The sequence below is a fragment of the Prionailurus viverrinus genome, chromosome C1 (assembly GCF_022837055.1).
Source record: "Prionailurus viverrinus isolate Anna chromosome C1, UM_Priviv_1.0, whole genome shotgun sequence".
NCBI lineage: Eukaryota > Metazoa > Chordata > Mammalia > Carnivora > Felidae > Prionailurus > Prionailurus viverrinus.
Window position 1 is genome coordinate 45355361 of NC_062568.1, and position 16957 is coordinate 45372317.

Below are 16957 nucleotides of genomic sequence, written 5' to 3' on the forward strand. Positions count from 1 at the left end.
TGTCTTTCATGCAGCAAACATTCATGAAGTATTTTCCATCAACAGTGTGCATAATAATTAATATTAAGACTGCTGGAAGATGGATTTTTTATTAACATTTGTCAATGTAATAAATTGCCAGACAGAATCTACATCTCAAATGGATATTCATGTAAGTCATATTATCCTAGAAATCCCCATCTTTTCAAAACATTGTAATCATATTAATCAACATGGTACAAGACTCCTCAGTGAAAAACAGGGTGACATTAAAAGGGGGAAAAAAAACTAATAGCATTGACAATGTGTAAAAAAGAGTAATGTAAAGAAATTAATCTTTCACAAACTGTGCTCCCTCGATTACTATGATCCAGCATGTTGTAATCAATTCTAAAGGTTTATGCTATAATGACATGACAACTTGTTTCTAAGTCATTACTCTGGGGTTTACAAATTAAAAATGCTCTTTATTGTCATCTTAATGAGATGTAAAATTGTAAGTTCCCTGATCTCTCAAGTAGTGAACTTAGAACAATAGTTAACTTTCTTCCCCACAACAGACACTTGATAGATACTCCATACAGAGCTTGTCGAGTGGGTGGCCCCAGATTTGTGAGCCCCACAGAAGGGAAACAAGGGGAGCAGAGTACCATTTGATCTCTGCTACCTGGAATTTGAAGGATACAGGATCTAATAACCAACATTCTTCTGAAACATATATAGAAGTACAAAGCTGATTGCATCTGCAAAGCTGAAGGAGGGGCCTACATTGCCTAAATCCAATAACTTAGACAAATTCTGTGAATACAGGGGCACCAAGGAAAGCAACTGAATTTGAAACACCAGGTCCAAGAAATTGACATGTGAATGCAAAGTTAATCCATTAACAAGAAGCTATAAGGGTATATCATAAGAGAACCGAGGAAAGTCTCTTCAGTTATGATTTAAGAGAGGAGAAAAATGAAGAGGAAAAGAGAACTAAAGCTTCTCCATGAAAGTAAAGTTCCAATTCCACTGTGGAAATGTGCTTTGGGGCACCTGGGTGGCTCAGTCAGTTAAGTGTCAGACTTTGACTCAGGTCATGATCTCATGGTTCACGAGTTTGAGCCTCCTGTCAGTCTCTGTGCTGACAGCTCAGAGCCAGGAGCCTGCTTCAGATTCTGTGTCTCCCTCTCTTTGCCCCACCCCAGCTAGTGGTGTCTCTCTCTGTCTCTCTCTCTCTCTCTCTCTGTCTCTGTCTCTCTCTCACTCACTCAAAAATGAATAAACATTTAAAAACTTAAGAAAGAGAAATGTGCTTCATGATTAAATACTATATTTCCCTTCTTCTCCAGTTTACAACGTGCTGCTGCCAAAGATTATTACTTTGGGGGCATCTGGGTGGTTCAGTCGGTGGTTAAGCATCTGGCTCTTGACTTCAGCTTGGGTCATGATCTCACAGTTCGTGGGATTGAGCCTCACATCAGGCTCTGCGCTGACAGTGTGAAGCCTTCTTGGGATATTCATTCATATTCTCTCTTTCTCTCTCTCTCTCTCTCCCCTCCCTCTCTATAGATAAAATAAAAGGGAAAAAAAAAGATTATTGCTTTGGAGAATAAGAGTATACATTCATGTGTTTGTGTGTGATGTGTGTGGTAAGCACCTATGTCTGATGTAACAGTCACATGCTGGATACTGGAAAAAATAGAGGCATGTCATCACACTCACTTAGGTAAGAAAATGCTGAAGGTTAGAGATGAGCAGAGCTCATGACCATGCCTAGATAATTCCATTAGACTTGAACTGTCAGAGAACACCATACAATAACCTATTGCCTGTGCTTATTATTCCAACTCATTTTTTTCAATTTTTAACATTTATTCATTCTTGTGAGACAGAGCATGAGTGGGGGGAGGGGCAGAGAAAGAGGGAGACACAGAATCTGAAGCAGGCTCCAGGCTCTGAGCTGTCAGCACAGAGCCCGATGTCGGGCTTGAACTCACGAGCTGTGAGATTATGACCTGAGCTGAAGGCAGACGCTTAACTGACTGAGCCACCCCAGGTGCCCCTATTCCAACTCATTTTGAGGAAAATTTGCTTTAGGGTGGGAGTAGAATGAGATTCATCCATTTGATCAATATGTACTTGAAGACCTATTATATTCAGTGTGAAACTAAAATAAGGATGGCTACACAAATAAGATTACATTCTATGCTGGAAGATATATCTGATGCTACACTATAAAGAGAAAAGGATATGAAGAAGGATATTTTCAGAGTTAGGGCAATTGCCATTTTGTATAGGATCTATAGGGAAGGTCTCTGTAGGGGAGGAACAGTTTTTCTCACCCCTTTTATGGTCCCTGCCTGGGTCTGAAAAGTAAACGATTAACAGGAGAAGTATACAAATCTATTTAACATAAGTTTCCTGTGACTCAGAGCCTTCATAAGTCAATGAAGACCTGGAGAAATTAGACAATATTTTTTATGCTAGCTTTGATGAAGAGTGAACAGTCTTGGAGAAATGTGGGAAGTCAGAGTACAAGAAAAGCAAACTGGGGAAAATGTACAAGCACTGTTTGTTATAAGGTTATTCTCAGTGTCCCCTTTTTTTCAGAGATAAAGAAGCTGTTTTCTTCCTGGTATAGGGAGAATACTTCCTACATGAGGGTTTTATGATCTCTTTCAAGAGAAGGACAGAAGGAATATCAGGTCTTCTTGCTTCCGTTTTCTTTTAAACTCCTTCATCTTAAAATATTCAACATGCCAAGGTGTCCTATTTTGAGGTAGCATATTTTGAGACCCATCATCTCTGAGATGAAGTGACAGAATGGTGGAATGCTCTAATAATATTCAAACATTTAATAACCTCTAAGGCATGACCATTTCCCATATAGATAGATGTCTGATTAATTATGAAGACAAGTCGGCTGCAAGATAGTCAGCATGTTTTACTGGAAATAATTCCCTGAATTTCATCTCTGCATAAGAACCGTAAGAATCACCCTGGAGTAGGTGGCCAAAAAAAAAAAAGGCAAAGTATCAAGTTAGAAAGTTATCAAGAATTATTGAGCGGACACATGATCGTAATGCACAGTAGGATACAGGAGAGGAGCTGAGAAACAGTCAGAAGCTTTAATGTATATTTGAAGATAGAATATATCATGGCAAAACATTTGATAAAACTATAGCCTTTGATAATTTGGAAGGCAGACCATGTGCCTTTAGAGACTATATTTCTGAGGGAAGAGGATAGAAAAAATCTGATTATTAGTGTGTAGACTAATTTGAAAGAAGACAGTGGGGGCACCTGAGTGGCTCAGTCAGTTAAGCGTCTGACTCTTGGTTTCAGCTTAGATCTCACAGTTTGTGAGTTTGAGCCCCCATGTCTGGCTCCGCACTGACAGTGCACAGCCTACTTAGGATTCTCTCTACCCCTCCTCTGCTTGCTCTCTCACTCTCTCAACATAAACAAACAAAAAAAGGGAAAAAAAGATAGTGAAAATTCATATTTAGGGCCTGTGTTTGTTAGCTATTGCCACAATGTTGCTGCCTAACAAACCCTCAAAAAACCTAAATTCTATGTAACAAGTGTTTATTAATCAAATATCTATTGATCAACTGTGGGACTCTTGCAAGTATTCATAGTCAGCTAGGATGTCAACAGGGAGCTTCCTCAGATGGTCTATAGTGGGAAACTCAGTACAACTCCACAGGCTCCCACTCTCTCATAGATTATGCTATGTTTGTTCTCATGACATGGCAGAGTTTCAAGAGATAAAGCAGAAATATGCAAAGGCTTTTGTAAATTCCTATATATGTACGCTAACCTATTATTGGCCAAAGCAAGACACATGAATAAATCTAGAGTCAAAGGAGGAAAAGACTGAAAAGTAAAAAGGCAGAGTATAGATACAGGGAGGCCACTGATTAAAGCCATTAATGAAACCAGAGGGCCTCAGAGGTTGTAAATAACAAGGCACAAAAGGTAATATTTTTTGCCCAAATCCTTTTTCAAAGGCCAAGTAAGATATGAGAATCAACTATCAAAAATCTGTAGCAAGTACCTTGTCTTCCTGTTGTACCCATTGTTTGGAATAACTTTAAGGTAGCTGTGTCAGATGTGATTTGCTAGAAATATTCATGACTCGGTAAATCTATTACAGGAATGACTACTATTTATTATACCAAAAGGAATGAAATCAGCAAAGGAAAAAAGTGCATGGGACAAATTCCATAAAAAAAACAGATGCAAGCTTCTGAATGACCTTTCACAGGGGAATTGCATGGATGCACTTAATTTTCTGAATAATGATGTATGATAACACATCCAAAGCATTGTTAACCAGGAAAGATCACCCAAGCCTTGGTTTCCAGGTTTCCCACTGGAGGTGTCATACACGCATGTAGCATCTGTGTGAGGGACTTCAGGTACCTAGACATCAGTCCCAGAGAGCAAAAAATAGGAGTTCACCATTAATCACATTATTAGCATAAACTATCTTATCAACCTGACATCTCATGGCCCAAGGCCTCAGGCATACAAAAACAGGTGCACACTACAAGTTATATTGTTAGCATAAACTATCTGATAAAACTGGCACTGGCTGACATCAAATCTCAGGCATACAAAAAACACTCCTATCAGGAGGAGTATTATAAGGGCACAGAGCTCATCTCTAGGAAACTGGCCAAGGGCCAATCTTGATGACAAGCCTTTCTTGAAAATGTGAAGGGTCGGAGCAACCCAGGCCTGCTGAGTTAACTCTTTCCAGCCCAGTAATCGAAAATAAAATGAGGCCAACTGGGAGAGGTCAAACACAAAAGTCAAAAACATAAAGCAGGCAAACATCCATGGAAAGAACTAGCAGTACAGAAATAGGTACTAAAAGTCAAAAGCTCAGAAAAAAAGCCAAGTACTTGAAGAAATTACTTTGATAAAGAAAGAAAGAAATGAAGAAAGGAAGGAAAGGGCTTGTTTGGCAGAATATCTGATAATTTTCTGATTTCTAAACCAGCGCCAATGTAGGACGTACTTTCCAACCCCCTTTCCTGATGAATGACACACATAGACTGTGCAAGAAAAATAAATGTTAACTGTATGTCATTGTAGTGTTGGTCTCTTTAACTTTCATTCTAAATAAAATACTAAAAATCAACCTATGAAAATATGTTCATGTCCCATATGAAAAATGATACACCGTGTACTGGAATATAGTAAAAAAAAAAAATCAAGAGAGGTCTCATGTTTATGGGTAGAAAGATTAGTATGATAAAGATATTAATTTTCTTCAAACTGATTCATAAGTACTTTGTAACTCCAATTGTTAACATGAATTGAATGGTTCTAAGATATATATCATATATATATGAGCTATATAATAAATATATGTATAATATATATAACTATGTATATTTAAAGTATTCAGTTTGATACTTGACAAATACATATACCCGTGAAGCAATCGCCACAAATATTATGACAAACTTCCGACATACTCAAAAGTTTTCTCCTGCCTCTTTGTAATCCATGTCTTCTCAATCCCTTTTCCCACAAGCAAAGAAATGGTTTGCTTTTTGACAGTACAAGACAGTATGTGTTTTTTAGAGTCTTATACAATTAAAATCATACTGTATAATTTTTTTCCCTGGATTCTTTTATCACCTGTAATTGTTTGGAGATTCATCCACATTTTTACCTGTATTAATTGCTTGTTCTTTCTTATTGCTAAATAATATTCTATTATACAGATATATCTCAAGTTGTCCATCCATCACCTGTTGATGGACATTTTTGATTGATTCCAGGTTTAACGTATTACAAGTAAAGCTGTTGTGAACATTTGGATGCAAGTCTTTGAGTGAACATATGCTTTCTCCTTGGTAAATACATAGGACTAGGTTTGCTACGTCATGATAGCAATACATATAACATTTTTAAAAAATGAGACTCTCTCCAAGATGGTTGTATATTTTACATTTCTGCAACCAATGCATAACCATTACAGTGGCATCCCATCCTAACTAACACTTGTTTTCATTAGTCCTTTTGAATTTATCCACTTTGAAAAAATCCATTTAGCCATTAGTGAGCATGTAGTGAATGATACTGAATTTGGGGGATTGGGGGTAGGGGTTGAGGGACTCATTTTTAAATGAGAAAAGGCTTACATGTAATTAAAGCACATGAGTGAATTTTCATGTATGTGACTTTTTAAAACTTATTATTGAAGGTTAGAATACAATGTTATATTAGTTTCAGGTGCACAGCTTAGTAATCTGACAATTCCGTACATTTTTCAATGTTCGCCGTTAAGCATAGTCCCAAGTGAAATATGGCTTTAATTCATATTTCTCCAGAGATCAATGACATTGAGTACCTTCTCATGCAGTTATTTCCCATCTGCATATCTTCTTTGGTGAAGTGTCTGACTCTTTTGCCTATTTTTTAATTAGATTGTGTACTTATTGTTGAGTTGTAAAAGTGTTTTATATATAATAAATAAAAACCCTTGGTCAAATCTATATCTTGCAAATATTTTCTCCCAGTATATGTCTTGCTTTTTTATACTCTTAGCAGTGTCTTTTGAAGAACAAACATTTGTAATTCTGATGAAGTCTATTTTCTATTTTTTTTTTTGCTATTTTTCTTTTTAAAGAAATCTTGGTCAAATAAAAATTTGATTTTGTAAGATTTTTTTACCTATGATTCCTTCTAGAAATTTAATACTTAGATCTATACTGACGTCAAGTTAATTTTGTACATGGTTTGAGGAAAGGTTGTCTCTTGTTTTTAATGGCCATTATTGGTCCAGCATTACTTGTTGAAAAGTTATTTTTCCTACTGAATTGCCCTGGAGCCTTTGTCAAACTTCAATTAGCCATATATGCATAGGTCTTTTATGAACTCTCTATCCTGCCCATTGAGCTAATTGCCATTGTTACGCCATTTTGATTACTATAGTCTTATTCTAATTCTTAAAGTCGGGTAGTATAAATCCTAACATTTTATTATTATAATTCAAACTTCTCAGTTATTCCAGGTGCATTTCCATGTAAAGTTTTGGAACCAGCTTATCAATTTCTACAAAAAAAAAGTGTGAAGTTTTGAATGGGATGGTATTGATCTTTATGTCAATTTAGGGATAAATGATATTGTAAAATATTCTCTTTCATTCTCTGAGCATGGTGTATCTTACTATGTATTTAGATGGTATTTAATTTTTATCAACAATGCAATTGTTCAAGAATACAAGTCCTGAATATCTTTTGTCAAATTATCTTTAAATATTTCATAATTTTTGATATTAGAATAAGTGGTGCTGTTTTGAATTTCAACTTCCAATTACTTGGATACCTATAGAAATAAAATTGTTATTTGAATACTGATTCTGTATTTTTTTGTACTTGCTAAACTCAATTACTTCTCTTAGATTTTGTAGGTTCCTTAGACTTTTCTGTGTAGATGCTGTCTGAGATAGAGAAATTTTAATTCCTCCTTTCCCATGTTTATGTTTCCATTTTTATTGCTGATAGTATTGTAGAAACTTCAAGTAAGATGTGATGAGATCAGATATTTCTGTCTTGTTCCCATTCATAGAAAGAAAACATCCAGTCTCACCATTAAGAATAATGTGAGCTATAGTTTTCATGTAGAAGCCCTTTATTGGATTGAGGTTTCCTTTTACTAGAATTAGTCTGATCAGAGATTTTTTCTTCATGAATATATTTTGAATTATATCAAAATTTTCTCCTAAATCTGAGAGGATTATAGGAGTTTTCTCTTTTAGCAGGTTAATATGAATAACTGCAGAATTGAATGTGCCATTTCATTGCTGGTAGAAGCTAGATTTCTATGATTTTATATCCTTTCCCATATATTATTAGATTCAGTGTTACAATATTTGTTTAAACACTTTATCTATGTGATTGATAGTGTTTCTGTGCTTTTCTTTTTAACAATCTTTTTCAGGTTTTTGTCTTAGGGAGATGTTGACATCATAGAAAGGTTTTAAAGTGTTCCCTTCTGTTCTATTTTCTGGAAAGTTGATATAGAGTTATTATCATTTTCTCCTTAAATATTTGTTAGAAATCACCAGCACAGGAATCTAGGTCTGAAGATTTCTTTGTGGGAAGGTTTTAACTACAAATTTCATTTCCTTATGATAGAGTATCAGGTAATCTATTTCTCTGAGTAAATTTTTATAAGAAAATATGAATTTCATCTAAACTATTGAAATTCACACAAAGTTGTTCATAATATGCTTGCATTATCTTTTTAGTGTCTGTAGGAACTATAATGATGCCTTTTCTCTCATTCCCAATATTAACCATTAGTATCTCCCCTTTTTCCCCCAAACTTGGCTACAGTTTTATATGTTTTAATGATTTTTTCTAGTCTATTTGGGCTTTTGTAACAAAAATACCATGATTGAGTGGTTTAAACAATAAATATTTATTTCTCACAGTCTGGAGGCTATGAAGTCCAAAGATGAAGACATCAACATTTCCTGCACCTAATAAGGGCCCATTTCCTTTGTTCATAGCTGACTGCTTGCTGTGTCCTAATGTGCTGGAAGGGACAAGGGAGCTCTCTGTAACCTTTTCTATAATCCCGTTCATGAGGGCCCCTAATCACCGCCCATGGCTCCATCTCCAAGCACCATCACACTGGGAATTAGATTTCAATATGTGAATTTTGGAGAGACACAGTCATTCAGTCTATAGTACCTTCAAAGAACCAGTTTTTGTTTACACTAATTTTCTCCATTTTTTGGTTTTCTTTTTTATTGATTCTGCTCTTACCTTTATGAATAACTCTCCTCTGTTTAACTCCCTTTTGCTTTACTAGTTTCTTAACGCAGAAAATTATGTCATAAGTTTTGGAGTTTTCTACTTTTTTAATATATATATATATATATATATGTGTGTGTGTGTATATATATATATATGTGTATATATATATATAAATATATAAATGATATTAACTTACCTTTAAGTAGTGCTATAGATGCTTCTTACAAATTTTAATACGATGTTTTAAAATTTTTACTCAGTAAGAAATATTTTCATTTTTCCTTTGTGATTTCTTCTTTGAGCCATGGCTTATTTAGAAGTATGCGTGTTTTTGTTTTTTAGGTTGCAAATATTTGGAGACTTGCAGATATTATGCTATTACTGATTTCTAATTTAATTCTATTGTGGCCGTCAATAATGACTGGAATCTTTCTCAAATACAATGAGGCCTTTTTTATGATCCAAAATATGGTCTACCATGAGAAACATTTTTGTACTCAAAAATAACAGTTTCTGTTGGATGGAATGTTCTATAATGTTCTATAAATGTCATTTAGATCAAGTTGGTTGATTAATCTATCCCATCCATCCCTGATTTTCTCTATACGTTATTTAAATTACTGAGAAATTATCTCACTGTAATTATGAATTTGTCTATTTCTCTTTGAACTTCAGTTTTTGCTATGTTTACATATCTTGAAACTTTGTTGTTAGATGTGTAAGGACTTAGGACTGTTAAATCCTCTTGATGAATTTACATCTTTATCATTAGTAAGAGACCTTCATCTGAGATACCATTTCTTTGTTGCTGATAGCAGTACCCACATATTCAGAGGGCTCTGAGAGCCAATTATAAATCTGTCATGATTGGGGTAGAGTTCAGGACAGTCCTAGGGTTATCAACAACCCATCTGCAATCTTACCAGGGGGAATATCCTTGTTAGAAATAGACTAAAGACACTTAAGAAAATGTAGTCCATACAGATAGGTGACAAAGCAGATGAGTGGAGACTTTCACAGCAGAGACTGGAAGACAGAATCATTGAGAAATTTGGAGAGTGGCAAGGTTAAGAAATAGGATATACCTTTGAAAGGACAATTCTATGAAATATTAAGCTCTTTGATTTCTTTTTCCCTTAACTCTTACAATAGTTATATTTTGTCAATAACTGAAAACTCATTTCTTTATATATTATAATCCCCTTTGAGTTTTTCCCAAACCTACAGGATACTATATGGGATAAAGTAATTCTTCAAACCAAAGGGAAGTTATTTCTACCCCCAAATTAAACAGCCACACATGCCCCACATCCCTGTGTTCTATCCCTATAGGGCCACCCTGAACAGAGTGCAAACAATGGCTTCTGTGCTTCAACAACAGTGAAGAGATAGTTGTCCTTGAGAAAACTATATTTAAGAGGAAAAGACCTGGGCTGTATTCAACTTACAGCTTTTCTAATCTCTCACTATATATACATAGTATATATGTGTGTATATGTATATAAAAATGTATATGTATGTGTATATACACACATATACACACTACACATATACACATATATGCTACACATATATGTATATACAAGATGACATATGCATATATGTGAGGGATATATATATACACACACACATACATATATATGGCATGTATACAGTAAATTATCTTAAATTAATAACAAAAAATATGCAGAGAAGAAGATGATAATAGGCTGCCAAATATATAATTATGAGTATTTCTCACAATAGAAAGAAGTTACTGTATGGCTGAATTAACAGCAACTATCTCATAAGATTTCAAAAGTTAACAGTAAAATTACTCAGAACAGTTCTTTAGTTATGAAGAGCCCACAATTAGAAATAAGTCCTCAGTGGTATTTCTTTATTTCTCTCCTAGTCTAGAATGACTATTCAGATAAGGCCAAAGTCACTAATAATGATAGTGATGAAAATCAGAATCTCTTTTATGTTAATAAAACCCTGGGGTAAAAGAGCTAGACATTTAAATTAGATCATACAATGATCCAATTGAGGGAGATTTAAAAATACTCCTCATAATAAGTATTTTTGCAGCCTTGACTCAATTTGAAGGTAATAGTCTGCTTATGAAAGATATTTTAAGAATTTTAAAACCTAAAGCTTTATCTCTGACATTTTCCTCTATGAAAAGATTTTGTATAGAAGGAGGCTTTTCCTTACGATTCTAACATAGCAAAGAGCACTTGCAGAGAGCTAGGTCAGTTCTAAGTAGTCCCATGAGATTTGTGTAATTACTTTCCCATTTTATAGATAAAGAAACTAGAGGCAAGAAACATAGTAACTTGCCCAAAACCACATAGGTAATAAGGTATAGAATTCAGATTAAAAAGTCTGACTCTAAAGCCCTTGAACTTACCTTAAAACATTTTCTGATACTCTAGTGCTCATTTCTCAGTACCTTTAATATTTCCCTTCAAACATTTTTACTTATTTCCATTTTCTCTTACAATAATTGTAGACATACTTAAGATCAAAATACAAACACTAAATTAAAAGACATTGACAACAGTATTAGAATCAAGGGGGTACTTTGAAATATAAAGAGTTATTACAACAATAAGTAAAATATCAAAAATTAATAGAAAGAGAAAAATAAACAGGATTTGTTTGAACAACTAATGCTTTAGGAAGATCTATGAGGTCCAGCAAAACATAGTACCAAATTAAATTCTGGTAAAAATATCTGAGGAAAATGAATGACTTAAAATAAGAGTAGGGATAATGCTTAGATCTAAATAATGATTATCCCTACATAGAGTACAAAGGACATGGAATCAGTAAAGATGACCATTTAAGTTGATGAGTTTATATTTTATCTGATTTTCTACATGTTTAAAGTGAGAACGTAAATCTAGTCCCTCTTACTCCATCATAGCCAAGAGTGAAAGTGTCTAATGGCATCTACTGGTGAACAGAACAGAGCAGTAAATGGAGACAAATTGCCATAAAGTTCTTTCATTAGTCAGAAAGTGTAGAGGGACTAACTTGGGGTAACTTTTCAAAATAAAAGAAAATGATCCAAGATGGAAATATTATGGTAGCTAGCATAAACAAAAATCAATTTGAAATAAATCATAAATATAAATATAAAAAATATACTTCATGCAAATAAATTTATGAGTATATATCTGTAATCTTAGAATAAGCCAAGTTTAGAAAAACAGGATACAAAAACATTAAACTAAAAGAAAAAACACATAAACAGGACTTTATTTAAATAAGAAATTTATACCATTAGATAATCAAATTCTGGGCCATAATAAAGTGACACTCACTTTATTTTTTTTTAATGTTTGTTTATTTTGGGGAGAGAGAGAGACAAGTGTGAGCAGGCAAGAGGCAGAGAGAGGGAGACACAGAATCCAAAATAGGCTCCAGGCTCTGAACTGTCAGCACAGAGCCCGACGTAGGGCTTGAACTTGTGAATCACAAGATCATGACCTGAGCCAAAGTCAAACGCCAAACCAACTGAGCCATCCAGGTGCCCCAACACTCACCTTAATATGAAAATAAACCAGAAACTTAAACAAAATAGATGAAGCAATGGTTTTAAGACACTAGATACTAGTAATAAAGTGATCCCTGAGAGAACAGAAACAAATGAGGTGGAGTTTACAATTAACTCAGCTTACTGCCTGGAGAGAATTTCCAGGTAAAGCAGAGAAAGGAGGAAGTAGACTTTATAAATTATAGAAGCAAAGGGTAGAGTTCTGAGAGGGCAAGTTCTAGAATTTGAGAAAGAAAGTATACAAGAGGAGGGAGTGATAAAGGAAGGGGAAGAGGGAGAAGGACAAAGGGAAAGAAGGTGATGGGGAGAGAGGGAGCTTCAGGATCTGCAGAAGGGTCCCTTCAAGCCTTTGGCTGAATACTATTTGGTGCATGTATGTGAAAAAATGACCCAAACCCAGAGAAAGAACAACCATAAAATATCAGCAGTACAAATATTAGAACTACACAAGCGTGAGAATAGTTCATGATCCCCTTCCAGCTAGAGCAAAAAAATCCACCTAATAGAGAAGACATCATTGGGTAAGTCCTCAGAACTATTTTCTTTTCTTTAATAGTAAGATCTAAATAGCATGATTACATAGGGGTAATACAAATCAACACGTTTGGTATAATGCATAGAGCTGAATACACACACACACACACACACACACACACACACACACAAACACACACTCACATAAATGAATGCATATAAAACTTGGAAAATGTGAATAAAGCTAGTGTACTGTATCAATGTCAATTTTCTGGTCAAAATATTATACTATAGTTATACAATATGGTCCCCCTCACCATATGAGGGGGGAAACTGAGTGAAAGGCATATAGGATCTATCTACAATATTCTTTCAAATGCATGTGGATCTACAATTATCTCAGAATAAAAAATTATAAATAAACTAATCAACAAGGAAATTTGGTCTTAAGTTAATTATGTATAATTAAAATATACTTATATAAATGTGTTTCAAGAAGTGTATGCCTTAATGTAAAAGGGAATATATTTAAGCACAAAGGCTGACTTCATTTCTAGGTTTTTAGGTTTAAAGTACTTTTTTTCCCTTTGGGGCCAAATATTATTACCCTTTATGAGATAAATTAAGCACTCTATAGATTTGTCAATGCCCTCGTTGCATTTTCTCCCCTTCAAATATCTACTGCTACAATGTCCTGAACACAGAAATTTTCCTTTTCCTTCTCCAGAAAGGAAAATCTTACTACTGCTTCACTTCTTTTAGTAACATATGATTCATGCAAAACTCTAGAAACTACCTTGATAGTATTGATTTGATAATTCTCTGCTAATGGTTTCCACTTAAAAACAGAAACTACAATGTCCAAGCTTACTGGCCTATCACTTACTTAAATTCACTATATCTTTCCAAATAGCTGAACTAATAGCTGAACAATTGTCAGTCAAGCATACTAGTTAAAAAATGAAAGAAATGGACTGATGATTTTCCTTGTTGGAGATATACATTTCCTTTGAACTATTATTTTAAAGTTTTGTAAAGCCTTGCCTTTTACCTAATACTGCACTCACCATCAATTTTCCTCAATCTTGCTATGTGAGTATGAATGTTATCCCTGTTCCTGTCTCTTTTCTATTGCAAATTTAAGTGGAAAAGGACTCATACAATATGCAACTGAATCTCTGTAACATACGAGATAGCTTTTACAACATTTTCTTAGCCTGGAATTGGTCATCCACCTCTGTGTGTTCAAGACTCTTTATAAGGGCTAATAATTATTTTATTTCTGATACTTGTCTGTACTGCAATTTTCTAATGTATCCTGTCCAGTCTTAAATGATTCTTCATAGTTACTGTAAAGTCAGATAATTGAGTAATTCATGCTCAAACAAAAGGAAAAGGAGGGAGTTACTCTAATATAACTATAAACAATATTTCTTAAACTTTATTTATTTTAAAGAGGGGGAGGGACAGAGACAGAGAGAGAGGGAGGGAGGGAGGGAGAGAGAGAATCCCAAGTAGGCTCTGCACTGTCAGGGCATAGCCCAATGCAGGGGTTCAAACTCACAAACTATGAGATCATGGCCTGACCTGAAATCAAGAATCAGACATCTGACAAGAATCAGACAACTAAGCCACCCAGGTGTCCCAGTAAATGATATATTCTAAACACCCTCCTGTTCAGTAGAGTTTTGGCAATGGTGCAGTCCTGAACACCATAGATTAATAACATGTAGGGGTAGGGCCAAGATGGTGGAGCAGCATGGAAGTTGACTTCTCTCATCCCTTAAAGGCAGCTAGACTAGCACTAAACCAATTTTCACACCTAGGAAATTTATCTGAAGATTAACACAACAATCTGTGTAACTTGAGCCACAGATCTTGGCTGATACACACTGTGTGGAGAGATGAACTGGGGGAGAGAGAAGCCATGGAGGGTAGGGAGCTGTTTTTGTTGAGAGAGGACAGAGAAAGTGGGGAAAAGTGTGGCATGCCAGGAAAGTACATAAAAAGCATTCCCCTGAAAGCAGCTGGAAAGAAAGAAAAAGAGTGGAAACACTCACAAGGGACTAAACAAGAAATCTGTTTCCCTAAACCACTGACCTGGAGAAAGGAAAGGTTTCAATTCCATTAGTACTCTATAAACAGGGGAGTGCAGAGTGTGAAATTCTGGAGCTCAATACCTGTCAGTGCTCTGGTGGGGAGTAAGATCGAATCTCCAGGAGTAGGCAGTGATGTCCAAGGGGTTCATGGGACAAAAAGGGAGAAGCAGTTCCCCTTCTTGGAGGGCATTTGGTAGAGGAACATGGTCTCCCACAGGCAAAGGTCCCAGCAGACCCTGGAGAATAGCCACATTTTCTGGAATTGGAACAAAGATGATAGAGTGTGGTGAAAACTGGTGCTGGCTATGTGTTGTAATTTGCCATAATCTCTGAACCTTTGCCACTGCGTGATTGCATGAATTTATTCTGGGGTAAGCCAGTACCTGGCCACAATCTCAGAACCTCTGCCTCAGCAAGATCACATGAATGTTCGCTGGGGCAAGCCTGCATCTGACTATTGCTCAGTGAGACCCTCTCCCAGAGGGTTGGAGCAGGTCCAAGCCACAGGGTTCTCAGAAGTGAGGGCTTTGGAAACACAGTCCCATCTGAGATAAAATTTGGGAGGGAGGTGCCTGGAAGGCTGACAGCTTGGACACAGACAGTGTAGAAGTGGGGAGTGGACAGAATCCTGAGACAAGGGATGGGTGTCTGTTTGTGGGTTGGTATGAGTGCAGAGTTCCTGTGCCAGAAACTAGGAGGCTGGGTGATGCTATTTTCACTTCTCACGTGCATGCACATACACGCTCACACTGATCCACCCCATTCTGTTTTCTGGTTCCTTTATTTGTTGTTGTTTTTGCTTTTGTTTAAATTGTTTTGCTTTTTTTTCTTTTTCTTAGATACAGAAAGAGAAAATTTTATTTTTATTTTCCTTTTTTTTAAAAAAATATTTTAAATTTGGGGCACCTGGGTGGCTTAGTCAATTAGGCATCCAACTTCGGTTCAGGTCATGATCTCATAGTTCTTGAGTTCGAGCCCCACATTGGGCTCTGGGCTCTCAGCTCAGAGCCTGGAGCCTGCTTCAGATTCTGTGCCTCCCTCCCTCCCTGCACTGCTCATGCTCTGCCTCTGTCTCTCAAAAAATGAATAAGTGTTTTAAAATATACATATATTTTTTTTTTGCTATCTTTTGTAATTTTTTTATTCTATTTCACTTTCTTCATTTCATTACTTTTTTTTCTTTTCTTCTTTACTTTCCCTTTTATCTCTATTTTATCAAGCTTCTTTCAACAAGCAGACCAAAACACTCCTAGGATCTAGCTTTCTTTGTTTGATTTTTGGGGTTGTTTTCAATTTTTTTTATGTTTTAAAATTTTATTTTATTAATTCTTTTTCTTCCTCCAAAATGACAAAACAAAGGAATTCGCCCCAAAAGAAATAATGGGAAGAAATGACAGTCAGGGGCCTAATCAACACACATATAAACAAGATGTGTGAACTAGAATTCAGAACTATAATAATACTAGCTGGGGTTGAAAAAAAGCACAGAACCCCTTTCTGCAGACATAAAAGAAGCCAAATCTAGTCAGGATGAAATTAAAAATTCTACAACCCAATGCAATCTTGAATAAATGCCAGTGATATAGAAGGTGTAATTATGGAGAATAATGCAGTAAAAAGAGGGAAACCAAGGCAAAAGAACATGATACAAAAATTAGAGAACTCAGTGACTTCTTAAAAAGAAATAACATCCATATCATAGGAGTCCCAGAAGATGAAGAGAGAGAAAAAGAGGTAGAAGGTTTATGTGAACAAATTATAGCAGAAAACTTTCCTAATCTAGGGAAAGACACAGACATCAAAATTCAAGAAGCATAGAGAACCCCCCAAAAATTACCATCAACAAGGCATATCATAGTCAAATTCACAAAATACACAGATAAGGAAAGAATTATGAAAGTAAAAAGGGACAAAAGTCATTAACCTATAAGAGAAGACAGATCAGGTTTGCAGCAGACCTATCCACAGAAACTTTCTAAAGAAGGTAGAAAGGTCTGATACACAACTTAATCTTACAGCTAAAAGAGCTGGAATAAGAACAGCAAATAAAGCCCCAAACCAGCAGAAGACAGGAAATAATAAAGAAT